The sequence below is a fragment of the Delphinapterus leucas genome, chromosome 2 (genome assembly GCF_059928025.1).
Source record: "Delphinapterus leucas isolate spDelLeu-1000000601 "Yukka" chromosome 2, BTC_Dleu_Yukka2, whole genome shotgun sequence".
NCBI lineage: Eukaryota > Metazoa > Chordata > Mammalia > Artiodactyla > Monodontidae > Delphinapterus > Delphinapterus leucas.
Window position 1 is genome coordinate 141,657,550 of NC_143130.1, and position 14,569 is coordinate 141,672,118.

Genomic DNA, 14,569 nt, shown 5'->3' on the forward strand with positions numbered 1-14,569 from the left:
GAAATCAAGGTAAAGTCCTTCTACTGATACCCCTAATTTACCTCTTTAAAAGAAGAAAAGAATCATCATAGTTGAACATATTATTTCATCCAAGTTGTTTCTAATGAATTTGTGATTTTTAAAAAATGTGTATAATTTATGGTTTCAGGTTTTTTGTGATTTACATTTAAAATGTGATCTATAGTTATCTCTGCAATATGATCATGTGTAACTCACATGACAATATTAGGGAAAAGATAAAATTGTTGCTTGCAATGCCAGTTGACTAAACAACTTTGAAACTTGAAATTTATTTGAGTTTCCTTTTATCATTATTATTATTTTAGTTGTTCTTTTTTTCTTCCTCTCTTTCAGATATGATTTGTGACCATTAGGTGGCGCTGTGCATTTCAAATATGAAAAGCACGTGAAATTCCAATGCTAGGCTGCGCGGAAGAAAGTGATATGCATTAGTTAAAATTGTCACATTCTTGTTTCAATGAGGGCAGAAACATTTTATTTTTCACATAAAATTTTCCAGTATTATAATTTATTAAACAACCCAGAACATAATCCCACAGTTCCATCTGAAACTTTCCTTGCAGAAAGAAAATGTTCCTTACTGTATGACATAAAAGCAATGCCTCTTAGACTTAGAGATTTGGGTGTGGGACTCCTGAGTCAAATGAGATAATTTAACTTTCGCCTCCCCTTTGGAGCACTGTGCTCCTGATTTTCTAACAGTGTTGATGAATTTGTATTAGTGTAGCCATATTCTCTCATTTGGAGGTCCTTATTACTGGAAGCATTTACTTACAGATAGGATGCAAATTCATTTACATGTTATCTGAAATGCTAGCTTTAACTCTAGAAAATAATAAAAATGGCTTTCTTAGGGATCAATCCCAGGAGCTAGCTTCATGACTCTCATTGTTAACCAACTAATGGAAGATGTTACTCAAGTTTAATCCCCAGACAGAATATCCCATAGCTCCTGCTACACCAATAGTCTCCTGTTCCCCTATTTCCAGGCTTCCCTCCCACTGTACACCCAGTCACTCTAGAGCTCTGCCAGGGGCCCCTTGTCCTCTCCTCCCACAGCTCCCCCTGAGCAGTCTCTCCTGCACCCCAGGACTCTGGTTACCTTTTGGTGTTGATGTTTCCTAGTCTGTATCTTCAGCCCATGTATCCACTTCTTCCACTTAGATGTCTTCAGGCACTGTTATACTTAACTCATCTGAAATGGAACTCACCCTGCCCAACTCCAAACCAGCATTCCCTCCATGGGGCAATGCCACCTTCATCCGTGCAGTTGCCCACGCAGAGATCTGAGAGTCAGGCTCCACCCTCCCTTGCTTTTATCCACCCATCCTTAACGTTCACTCTGCCACTACTATGGACATGGGTTGGATCATCTCTCATTTAGATGATGATTGTATGTATGTATTTATTTATGGCTGTGTTGGGTCTTCGTTGCTGTGTGCGGGCCTTCTCTAGTTGTGGTGGGCGGGGGCTGCTCCTCGTTGCAGTGCCCGGGCTTCTCGTTATCGTGGCTTCTCATTGCAGAGCACGGGCTCTAGGTGCGCAGGCTTCAGTAGTTGTGGCACGTGGGCTCAGTAGTTGTGGCTTGTGGGCTCTAGAGCTCAGGCTTAGTAGTTGTGGTGCATGGGCTTAGTTGCTCCGCAGCATGTGGGATCTTCCTGGGCCAGGGCTCGAACCCGGGTCCCCTGCATTGGCAGGCAGATTCTTAACCACTGCACCACCAGGGAAGCCCTAGATGATGACTGTTAACCTTCTCCTAGTCTTGGTCCCTCTGAACCCTTTCTTTTTTTTTTCACATTATAGTCACTGATCCTTGTATAATGCGGTTACCACCATGTTTGGATCCTGCTGGAAACCCTCGATAGACTCTCATCTATCTCAAGACAGATCTAAACTCCTTAATGTGAACATAAGGCCCTGGGCCCATCCTACCTCTTTGGCTCTGTCTCCTCTGTCTCAAACTCTGTACTCTGTCCTTAGACACACCTGTCAGCATATCAGATCTGCTGGACTTTCTCCAGCCTCCTACCTCTGTACACACTGTCCCCTCTGCAATTCTTTTCTGTCCACCCCTGTCTGTCTCCTGCATAATTCCTAGCTTAGATGTCACCGCCTCTGGGAAGGGAACCTTCCCCACTGCTTCTCCCGATAGGATGAGCTCCCCTGCTTACCACAGCCCTTATCACACTATATGGTAATTGTCTGTTAGTCTACCCTGCAGACTGTAATAAACACATCTCTTACTCTCCGTCCTATCTCCACCATCCAACACAGTTCTTAACACATAGTAGGTCCTCAGTAAATATGTTTTGAACGAATGAATGAAGACCTGGTCTATGTAGCTCACTTTCGCTTACTGTTTATAACCCAGGTCAGTTGTCTTCCCAGCTCACCCCAGCGGGAGTGAGTCCCTTCCATCGACCACCACGGCAGTGGGCACAAACCTCAGTCAGAGCACATATGTTGTGTGGAAATCGTGTGAACCATCTCCACTAGACTCTGCACTCTTCAGGGCAGGACAAGGTCCTCATCAGGTATTCCATGAGAGTGGAGAAGGAACAGATTTTTCCTGCTTCCAAAGATCATGCAGCAAAAGGTGGTGAAGAGAGAATAAGTTTTCATCTGATTTGGGGGTTTAGGCCTGGCTTTGTTTCTATGGCTATTACCTTCAATTTTAGGTTTTTAAAAATTTATTTTACTTAGAACTCTGTCTGAGGTTTAAAGCTACAAACCTTTGCTTGTGAAAACTACTCATGCAATCATTTAAGGGTGTTAGGTCCCATAACGTTTGAGTGAGGCTGTTGTTAGAGTTTCCGGTGCGTGTGAGGAACGTGTGTGTGTTCCGACTTCTGTTTTCCTCTGCTAGCCACTCTGCGTACTCACTTCCTTCAGAGGAAGGGAGTTGATTATCCGTTCCGTAGTAATAAAATATAGTAATATTTCTTGAGCGCATACTATGTGTCAGACGCTGTTGTAAGCATTTTACATGCATTAACTCACTTAATCCTTGAAAGACCCTTTGAGACAGGTGCCATTGAGTGTTAGCATTCCCATTTTAGAGATGAGAAGACTAAGGCACTGAGAGGTTTAGTAATTCCACCCCGGATGAGAAGAGGAGCCGGGCAGTTTGCCTCTAGCTCATGACCTTTTATATACTATATTATACAAAAAGCTTGACAGGAAATACATTTTTGATTATTTTAATTGAGGATACTAACAGTTGTAAAACATTGTCACGTGGACCTGTTTCACTATGTAAATATCTCTGAGTAAAAGGGCAGTTTGTTACCAAAACCTCCCATCTCCTCTGCCTCAGACCAGAGCATTCCCAGCCCCAAACTTTGCAGAAAGCCTGTAACCCTTTGCCTTTCAGGTATAATCCTAATTGCTCATCTCCCGTGACACCTTTTCTTGAGACAAGCAAAGCCTTGCTCAGTTCTCCATAAATGGAGAGCCTTCTTTCTTTTGATCACAGATCTCTAACTGCTAAGTTACTTTCCTTCCATCTTCCTGATCCTAATTTAGAGACTTCTTAAGTTTTATATGACCTCTTGCTAAACATTATTCACTGTGTATAATAGTATACCACACATCTTATCCCTAAGAGTTCATGTATATTTGAGCATGCCCCACTTAACCTGAAATCAAACTAGAGCACTGCAGCCCATAATACGGCTACAGAAGTCAACAAACTATATTGTGATTTGGTATAACACAATGTAGGCATATGTATTATCCATTATTAGAAAGGTTATTTTAAAATAAGTGTTTCAAAGGATAAATAACATTTTTTTCACACAGTTTAAATACTATCTGACCTTTCAGAAAGTGATTTAGAAAGATCTTCTTCCCATATGTAAGTTTTTCTTCCTTTTATAATCTGAAGACTGTGTACTATAGGTCCCTGGCCTCATTTCCCCATTTCATTTTATCTCATAGTTTATCTTTTCACTTAATCTTGAACTGGAGCATTTTTGAGCATTTCATTCAATATCTCCTATCTAATATTTTTGTTTCATTGGATGTTTTATTTTTCCTCAGGGGTACTGGAATACTCTTATGGAATGTGTTTCCTTAGATAACGTGTAACAGGAAGGGAATCCTATTTAAAGGGAAAATGTTTAAATACTTTTTTCAAGACCAACGGCGTATTCTGGCTCAAAGAACTTCCATATGAATATCATTAAACTATTTGCTCAATCAGTATTTATTGAGTACCTACTAAGCCTGAAATCATGCCAGGCATTGGGGAAATGAGATAAAAGCACAATCTTATCTTCAAAGAATTCATAGTATAGGGTAGGAGAGAATAACTATTTTTAGACCATCAGAATACAGTATACAGGTGCTGTAAAGCAGGTATACACTGGAGGGCAAAGGAGCAGAACTAGAGCTGATACCCTCTTTGTGGTTCCAGAAAGATTACCCTGAAAAAGGGTCACAAACTGACTCTGGAAGTCAGGATTAGCCCAGTTATTTCCATTGCAGAAAGAAATACCGTTGGTTTTGAGCTCTACAACTTTAATTCAGAAGGAAAAGAAAGAAACATTTTTCAGCTAAGGCTATAGGATCATTTTGGCATTATACTATCTAACATATCTCATGGAACTTTCAATTTCAATTATTTAAAAAAATTTATGTTTAAAATTTCAGAATGTTTCAAGTTTTGTATGTTTATGTTGTAGTCTGGGGGATGCAATCTATTTATCTTTGAGGTGAAATGTACATACAGTGAAATGTACTCAAGAATACAATTACCAAATTACAATTATGAGTGTGTCAATGATCCTTGTAATGAGCACAAAAATTTGCCGTATAGAACTTTTCCATCATTCCAGAGAGTTCTCTCAAGACCTCTAACAGGCACCATCCTCCATAGGCAACCACTGATCTGGTTTCTATTACCAGAGTTTTGCCTGTTTTATTTCTTTAACAGACATAGGGCTATTCTGATTTTCTCTTGTGTCAGTTTTTATGTGGTGTGTTGTTTCAAGAAATTTTTCCAATTCATTTACGTTGTTGAATTTATTGGCACAATGTTAAGCATAATATTCCCTATTATTCTATTAATATCTATATGTTCTGTGGTGAGGTCGCTTTTTCATTCCTAATATTGGTAATTTGTGTGGGGTCTTTTTTTTCCTTGATAAGTATTGTTAGGGGATTAAAAATGTTAATAATCTTTCAAAGAACCAATTTTTGACTTTGCTCATTTTCTCTGTTTCCTATTTTATTCGTTTCTCCTCTCAAGTATTTCCTTTCTGCTACTCATTTTGGGTTTAATTGGCTCTTCCCTCCGCTCCCTCCCCCCAGCTTTTAAAACCTTATTTTCTCCTATGAAAATATAAATGTTTAAATTTCCCTCTAAGCACTGCTTTAGCTATATCCCACAAATTTTGACATTTTTTGTTTTTATTATAAGTCAGGTGAAAGTATTTTCTAAATTCCCTGTGATTTCTTTTTTGACTTATAAGTTATCTAGAATTATGTTGTGTGGGTGTGTCTGTGAGGGTGTTTCTGGAAGAGATTAGCATTTGCATTGGCGAACTGAATAAAGCAGACGGCCCTCCCCAGTGTGGGTGGACCTCAGCCAGTCCGTTGAGGGCCTGAAGAGAACAAAAAGGAAAGTTGAATTCCCTGTCTGCCTGATCACTTGAGCTGGAACATTGATCTCCTGCCTTTGGTGCTCCTTGTTCTCAGGCATTCAGACTTGGACAGGAACCTATACCACTGGTCTCTGGCTCTCAGGGCATTGAAGGACACCACTGGTTTTCCTGGGTCACCAGCTCACAGACAGCAGATCATAGGACTTCTCAGCCTCCATAATCGCATGAACCAATACCTTATACTAAATTCCTATCTATCGTCTATCTATCTATCTATCTACATGTATCTATCATCTATCTATCTACCTATCTATCTATCATCTATCTATCATTTATCTACCTACCTGTCTATCCTATTGGTTCTGTTTCTCTGAAGAACTTTGACTAATAAAGTGACCATTCCATATGCATTTGAAAATAATGTGTATTCTGCAGATACTAATATGCATTTAAAAATAATGTGTATTCTGCAGATACTAATATGCATTTGAAAACAATGTGTATTCTGTAGATACTAAGTGAGATATCCGATAAATGTCAGTTAAATCAAGTTGGCTGATAATATTGCTCAAATCATTTAATCCTTATTCTTTTTTTTTTTGTCTAGTTCTTATATCAGTTACAGAGAAGGGTGTTAAAATCTTCAACTATGATTATGGATTTGTATATTTGTCCTTTAAATTCTCATTTTTGCTTCGTGTATTTAAACCTTTTTTTTTTTTTTTTTTTTTTTTTTGTGGTACGTGGGCCTCTCACTGCTGTGGCCCCTCCATTGCGGGGCACAGGCTCCGGACGCGCAGGCTCAGCAGCCATGGCTCATGGGCCCAGCCGCTCCACAGCATGTGGGATCCTCCTGGACCGGGAAACAAACCCATGTCCCCTGCATCGGCAGGCAGACCCCCAACCACTGCGCCACCAGGGAAGCCCTACTTAAACCTATTTTTAGTCCCATAGCTATTTAGAATTTTTACGTCTTCATGATGAAATGATCATTTATCATTACGAAATATTACTTCAACTCTGATCATTTTCCTTGACTTGAAGTTTATCTTGTATGATGATATCAACACCAGCTTTCTTAGATTTGTTTAGCCTGTCTTTTCACCTCTTTTTACTTTCAACTTCACTGGGTCTTTAAAATGCATCTTGTGTAAACTGCATGTAGTTGAATCTTGCTCTTTATTTGTCCTTGTAATCTCTTTCTTTTCATTGGATTGTTCAGTTCATTTACACTTAATGTAATTATTGATATGGTTGGATTTAAGTCTTTTATCTTGCTAGTTGTTTTCTATAGTCCCATTTTTTCCCCCTCATTTTCTCCTTTTATGCCTTTGTTTTGGTTAATAAAACATTTTTAGTACTCTATTTTATTTAATCTTTAAGAGTTGGAAGACCTTATTTATTTAGCAAATAATTGTAAAACTTCTTCTGTATGCCTGGCACTGAGCCTGGTGTTGCATACAATAGTGAAGAAAATGAACATTTCCACATCTACTGAGTTTGCATGATAGCAGATCTAAGATGAGTAGTACTTTATTTTGATTCAATTTCTCTATTGGTTTTAAGTTATACATCTGTATTTTTTTTCCCCAGTGGTTTCTCACATTCTCCAACTAAACTCCCTTCAGTGATACAAATATTCCATGTGCTTTTCCAATATAAGAGCTTAATATGTGGCTATTAAGACCTTGAAATGTGGCTAATAGAACTGGGAAACTGAATTTTAAATTATGTTTCATTTTAATTAATTAAAGTTTAAATTTAGTCACTTGTGGTTAGTGATTACTCTGTTGGATAACACATCGTCATCATTCTACCTGGAGTTAATATTGTACCACCTCACATAAAACGTAAGAACTTCACAATAATATAATATCAACTCTATCCTTTTTGTTATTGTTGTTATATACATTTACTACTACATGAGTTAAAACCTCTACAATATATTTGTCTTTTAACAGTTTTTTGTCACTTAAATAAATTATGAGAAGGAGAAAAAAAGACAGTCCTTCATATTTACATGCATATTTGCCATTTCCTCTGCTCTTCTTCCTGCAGAGTTCCTGTATTCTGGTGCTTCCTTCCTCTACTGCAGGTTTCCCCCTTGCTATCATTTCCCGTCATCCTCAAAAACTCTTCTATGACTATTTCTTATAGTTCACAATGAATTCTCCCAGCATGCATTTATCTGAAAATGTTTTTTCTGTTTTCATTTTTCAAAGATATTATTACTGCACATATAATCCTGGGTTGGCCACTTCTTTTAGCATTTTAATGATGACATTCCACTTCTCCTGGCCTCCATTGTTTCTAATGAGAAGTCAACTCTCACTCAAGCGTTGCTTCCCTGTATGTAACTGACTTTTCTCTACTCTGTCTTTGGTTTTCAGCCTTTTGACTATGACATACCTAGGCATGGTTTTTTGGATTTACTGTGGTTGGATTTTGTTGATTACACAATTTGTAGGCTGATGTTTTCCACCCAATTAGAAGAGCCCTCAACCACTGTTTCTTCAAATTTTATTCTACTCCATTCTCTTTCTTCTCTTCTACTAGGACTCAAATTACATATATATATATATATATATATATATATATATGTAATTTCAGATATGTTCTTTTTATTTCTAATATATCCATTTGTTTTATTTCTTTGCTGATACTCCCCATCTGTTTACTCAATATATTCATCTTTTCCTGTTCACCCTTAAATATATTTATAGCTGTTTTAAAGCACTCATCTGCTAATTCCAATATTTGTGTTCTCTTGGTTTCTGCTTCTATTGACAGTCCTTTTCTTGATTATCAGTCACATTTTCCTGCTTCTTCACATGTCTAGTATTTTAAATATTATTCTTGAATACTGTTATAAGGGAGTTATAGAGAGTCTGGATTATTTTACCTTCCTTTGAAGGGTGTTGACGTTTCTTCTATCAGGCTGTTAAATTACTGGCAAATCTTCTTGATCTTGTTAGGCTTTGTTTTATTATTTGTTAGGACAGTTCTATTTCAGATTGATCCTTAGTCCTGGGGCATGGTCCTTTCTCTGGGTCATGGTACTTACTCCTAAGGTATGGCCTCTTTGGGGTTTCAGTTGAATGCATCAGGTGCTTAATAAGGTCTCTCCACTGTGTCTGGGCCAAAATTCTCATGTTTCCAGCACTGCACAGCCTGTGATATCTTGGCCCAGCTCTCTTACTTGCAGAGCCATTCTGTCTTAGGCTTCATGAAATCTCATCCTGCACACAGGCTGTTAGGGAACACTCATGAAGTCTTCTTTGTCACCCTCCTCTGCACAGCTTCTTCCTTTATGATATCCTGCCTTACAAATTCCAGAGACCACGGATATCCTAAACTCTATCTGCACCTCTTCAGCTCAGCAGGACATCCATATCCCCTTGGATTCCACTTCCTTATGGTCCAGTTGGTGACCCCAGGCAGAGAGCTGAAGATGTGGAGCTCTCTGTGTGTTTCCCTTCTCCCGAGTATCACAGTCCTACAGTGTTTATTGCCAAGTGCCTGAAATCAGTTACCTCAGATATTTATAATTGGTTTCAGTGGAGGGCCAGTCCAGTACCAGTCACTCTGTACAGCCAGAAGTGGATGTCCTCTTCTGTATGATTTGGTATGATATGTACTGGGTTGGTCAAAAGGTTTGTTCAGTTTTTTCCATAAGGTGTCTCTAGTAGCACTTAGTTGTCTTTAACTTCATTCAAAACAATTTTGTTAGATTGTATGTGACAGCTGTCATACCAGCGTGCATTTAAAAAAAGGCTTATCAAAATTGGTGAATTTTTGTGTAGCCATTTTAATATTGAAGATGGAAGAAAAAAGCAACATTTTCGGCATATTATGCTTTATTATTTCAAGAAAGGTGAAAACACAACTGAAATGCAAAAAAAAGATTTGTGCAGTGTATGGAGAAGGTGCTGTGACTGATCAAATGTATCAAAAGTTTGCGAAATTTCATGCTGGAGATTTCTCGCTGGATGATGCTCCATGGTCGGGTAGACCAGTTGAGGTTGATAGCGATCAAATTGAGACATTAACTGATTGAGAACAGTCAACATTATACTACGTGGGAGATAGCCAACGTACTCAAAATACCCAAATCAAGCACTGAAAATCATTTGCACCACCTTGGTTATGTCAATTGCTTTGATGTTTGGGTTCCACATAAGTTAAGTGAAAAAAAATTTCTTGACCATATTTCCGCATGCAATTCTCTACTTAAAGGTGATGAAAGTGTTCTGCTTTTTTTTTTTAAAATAAATTTATTTATTTATTATTTATTTTTGGCTGTGTTGGGTCTTCGTTGCTGCGTGTGGCTTTGTCTAGTTGCGTGAGTGGGGGCCACTCTTCATTGTGGTGCGCAGGCCCCTCATTGCAGTGGCTTCTCTTGTTGCGGAGCTCGGGCTCTAGGCATGTGCGCTTCAGTAGTTGTGGCTCGCAGGCTCCAGAGCACAGGCTTAGTAGTTGTGGCGCATAGGCCCAGTTGCTCCGCGGCATGTGGGATCCTCCCGGACCAGGGCTCGAACCCGTGTCCCCTGCATTGGCAGGCGGATCCTCAACCACTGCACCACCAGGGAAGCCCAAGTGTTCTGTTTTTAAAACAAATTGTGATGGGCGATGAAAAGTGGATACTGTAAAATAATGCGGAACGGAAGAGATCGTGGGGCAAATGAAATGAAACACCACCAACCACACCAAAGGCCGGTCTTCATCCAAAGAAGTGATGTTGTGTGTATGGTGGGATTGGAAGGGAGTCCGCTATTATGAGCTCCTTCCGGAAAACCAAATGATTAATTCCAACAAGTACTGCTCCCAATTAGACCAACTGAAAGCAGCCCTTGATGAAAAGTGTCCAGAATTAGTCAATGGAAGATTATCCATAATCTTCCATCAGGATAACGCAAGACCACATGTTTCTTTGATGACCAGGCAAAAGCTGTTACAGCTTGGCTGGGAAGTTCTGATTCATCTGCCATATTCACCAGACATTGCACCTTTGGATTTCCATTTATTTAGGTCTTTACAAAATTCTCTTAATGGAAAAAATTTCAATTCCCTGGAAGACTGTAAAGGGCACCTGGAACAGTTTTTTGCTCAAAAAAATAAAAAGATTTGGGAAGATGGAAATGTGAAGTTGCCTGGAAAATGGTAGAAGGTAGTGGAACAAAAGGGTGAATATGTTGTTCAATAAAGTTCTTGGTGAAAATGAAAAATGTGTCTCTTATTTTTACTTAAAAACTGAAGGCCCTTTTTGACCAACCTGATACACCTCAATAAAGTACTGAAACAAAACATCACTTTTCTTTTTTTCATTTAAAAATCTTTGTTTCATTTCTGTGTCAGGGCACTGTTCCTGATGATTATTATGTATTCTTAATCTTACCTCAATAATTGTTAGTTTGTTGAAGTTCATTTAAATTATTATAATTAATATTTCTAAATGACAATGATCAATAATTAACGTTAATATCTGTGAGACTCATTACAGTGTTTATCAAACATTGAAAAGACATTTTTCAAGACTTTAAAACAAAATTTGGGTAGAACTAAGTGTATTCTAATATCCTTCTATTTTAAAAAGTGTGATAAAATTATGAGATAATAAAATGATCTATGCAAACCTTGTTCACTGGCAAAAAATTCTATTTGTAGTTTTCTTAAAAACAACAAAAATAACATTTCTCACTGGTTATAATTTAACTGGCATGTCAAAGGAAAATGCTAGAAACAAATTTTCCTGACCCTGAATTTCTAAGAAACTGAAATAAATCATCGACTGTACCATAATTTATGTGTTTTACTTTATTGTTTAACAAAACATATCCAAGCAATATAAATGATACTGCTGTTTGTATAAATCGATTAGAGATAAGGCATATTGAGTCAGTAGTTTACTTGAGACTAGAACCGGCTCTGGGGCGCTCTGGCCTCACTTTCTGAAGACCCGGGGAATGTGTAATAAACAACATGAGAAATGGCCAACTTCTGGTTCTGGCTCCTCATCTGTAAAATAGTTTTGGTCTAGGGCTTCCCTGGTGGCACAGTGGTTGAGAGTCTGCCTGCCGATGCAGGGGACACGGGTTCCTGCCCCGGTCCGGGAAGATCCCACATGCATCCGGAGCCTGTGCTCCGCAATGGGAGAGGCCACAACAGTGAGAGGCCCGCGTACCACAAAAAAAAAAAAATAGTTTTGGTCTAGAGTTCTCAGGCATGCCTTCCAGATCAAAGGACCAAACCTTTTTGCGTTTGTATCTTTATTTTCCAACCCATCTTCTTATTACAATGCTATATTTTCGTCTTTCAGTCTTTCATCTTAAAACGTTCTTTCCATAGGTTTATTTTCAGCTCAAAGTAATGACAGCTGTATCTCTGGGTGGTTATCATATTCGTCGAATACTTATAAATGGGAACAAAGAAAACAAACATGTGGCAAAGTGCCAGGTAATTTTAAAACAAGAAAACAATTACCCCATAAATGTAATGCATTGAGTCTTCGATTGCTATTACAAAAATGGACCCAAACTAACAGAAGTAGCTTGTGCATTTACATGGAAATATATAGACTCTGGAATGATATCACTGCCTGCCATCAGTTATCTCAAGCTGAGTCCAAGTTTTTTAAAGTCATTTCCTAACTAATGTTAACAAGCACAGGTGTTTCCTGATTTCAGTTGTTCAAACTCTCAAAAAAATGAGTAAGTCAGGGAAATATGTAAAATTCCTTTGTTGGTTTCCTTTCTCCTGTATTGAGCCCAAGTTTCATCTTAGTACTATAAGTGGTTTTTGTGTTTCCATGCCCATTGAGCCCATGAGCTTATTTTCTCCGTATTTGTTTGTCTTGTTACTGGTGTTATTTTTTTCAAGTTTTCCTCCATATTTAGAATCTCAATATGAGTGATTATATTTGAACTAAGACAATGTGTCAAAAATTCTCCCTCTGATTTGAAGAGTCTCTGAGGGTGGTGGAGTTGAGCCCCTGGTCTTGAGCACAAGTTCCTCAGCAGAGAGGTGTAGTGGGCAGCAGGGTGAGGAAGAACTGATAACGTTTATATAATACTATAGGACTTTGCCACGTGTTTTATTAAAGTTGGTTTTTCATTTAATTCTGTGCAATCACGTGACTTCTTTAAGGTCATCTAGTGATTTTAGAGGATGCAAACCTAAATCTTTGAATGCTATTGTCTCTCATGCCTGGGCTTCTTGAAATGAAGTATGAAAGAATCAGCTAAGCCTGCCAAACTTCGTCAAAAATGCCAATTCCTTGGCCATCCAACTCCCTACTCCATCCCCAAAATCATGGCCAGAAAGTCTGAATTGCCCTTCTGTCACTTGTTGGCTTCTAGAGCTAAAATTATGTTGCCTGTATTGTGGGAATGCATTAAATTATTAGAAAACAAACAGTACATTGCTTTACTACAAAGTATTTACCTACTTTGCTCTTCTAGTATCTACAATTGCTAACTTTCTGTATTCTAAACAAATGCCTCGAGTCAGAGTTCTATGAAGGGAAGACGGGAAGGGATTTGGGGGATTTTAATATGGAAATATGTATTGGTTTTGTAGAAAGTTAAATTTTTCTCCTTGCCTGAGAAAGATGATTGGGGTTGACGTGAAAATTTCATACTTCATTACCAAGATTTCAAGGACGGAAAAGCTTTTTTTATACCTCCTTATTATGAACTAACTATAAGCTCTTGGGAAGAGGGGACAAACTGCTTTTTCATTTCCAAGAACAAGAAGACGTTCAAGTTTCACCAGAAAGATGACAGGAAATGATTACAATTTGAAAGGGTTAAAGTCCACCTATCTGTGATTTGGTGTGCAGTTTTTTAATATTAGCTAAGTAAACTTAAATTGCTGAAATCTTCATTACAGAAAAAAATAGAAAAATCACAAAATACAGACAAATGAAAAGAAGAAAAAGCCACCCACAATAATAAACATTTATAAAGTTGCTTACTATGTGCCTGGCACTGTTTCAAGGGCTTTACAAACAGCTCTATAGAACACACATTAACCCACTTTATGGATGAAAAACTAAGGCCTAGTAAGGAGAGGTAGAGCCTAAAGTCACACAGCTATAGGGGATAGGATTTGGGTGGAGACAATCTGGCTCCAGAGTCCCTGTTTTCAACCTCTACGCTAGCCAGACTCTGCTCTGTAATCTATGACCTGTGATAGCCATTGTTCACACTTAGGGGTCTACCCTTCCAAATTTACACATACACACACACACACAACATACACATGCACACTTTACACCAAATAGGATCCTGCTGAATTACAGTTTGATAGCCTGCTTTTTTCACTAACAGTATATTGTGAACATCTGTAATGGTTACTATAGTAAATAGTAACTGCTACATTCTGGCAAAATATTCTATTTAAAGTGAAGCTCCTCCCCTCTCCCTTTGTACAACTATGAAAAAGCATAGCCAAGAAGGCCCAGGTGATCTTCCTATTAAGATTACTTGAATTGACAAAAGCCATTTTATGTACTAAATTTATCACTATCTACTATTCAATTCCAAGGCTGAAAGAACATGTAGAGGGTGTTACAAATGACCTAAAGGCAATTCCAGAGGACTTTGAAAAGTCTGAGTTTGATGCCCAATGACCAGAATGGAATTACGGATTAGATGGCCACTGAGTAAACCCAAGAATGCCATCAATGAGACATAGAGAAAATCCAGCAAAGGGCGAAAGAAAGATGCCATTAGAACAAAATAATCATTTTCCTCTCACAGGTTTCTTACACAACCCTTAAAATCTAATAACTTGGTTGCTACTTAATAACCACTTAGCTTGTTAATGGACTAGAACCAAATGATAAAAGTTAACAGAACAACTGGACCATTAACTACATTAATAATAGGTTTAGAGAAAATTATTACTATTTTAAACCATATTTGCTTGCTTCTATCACTAGT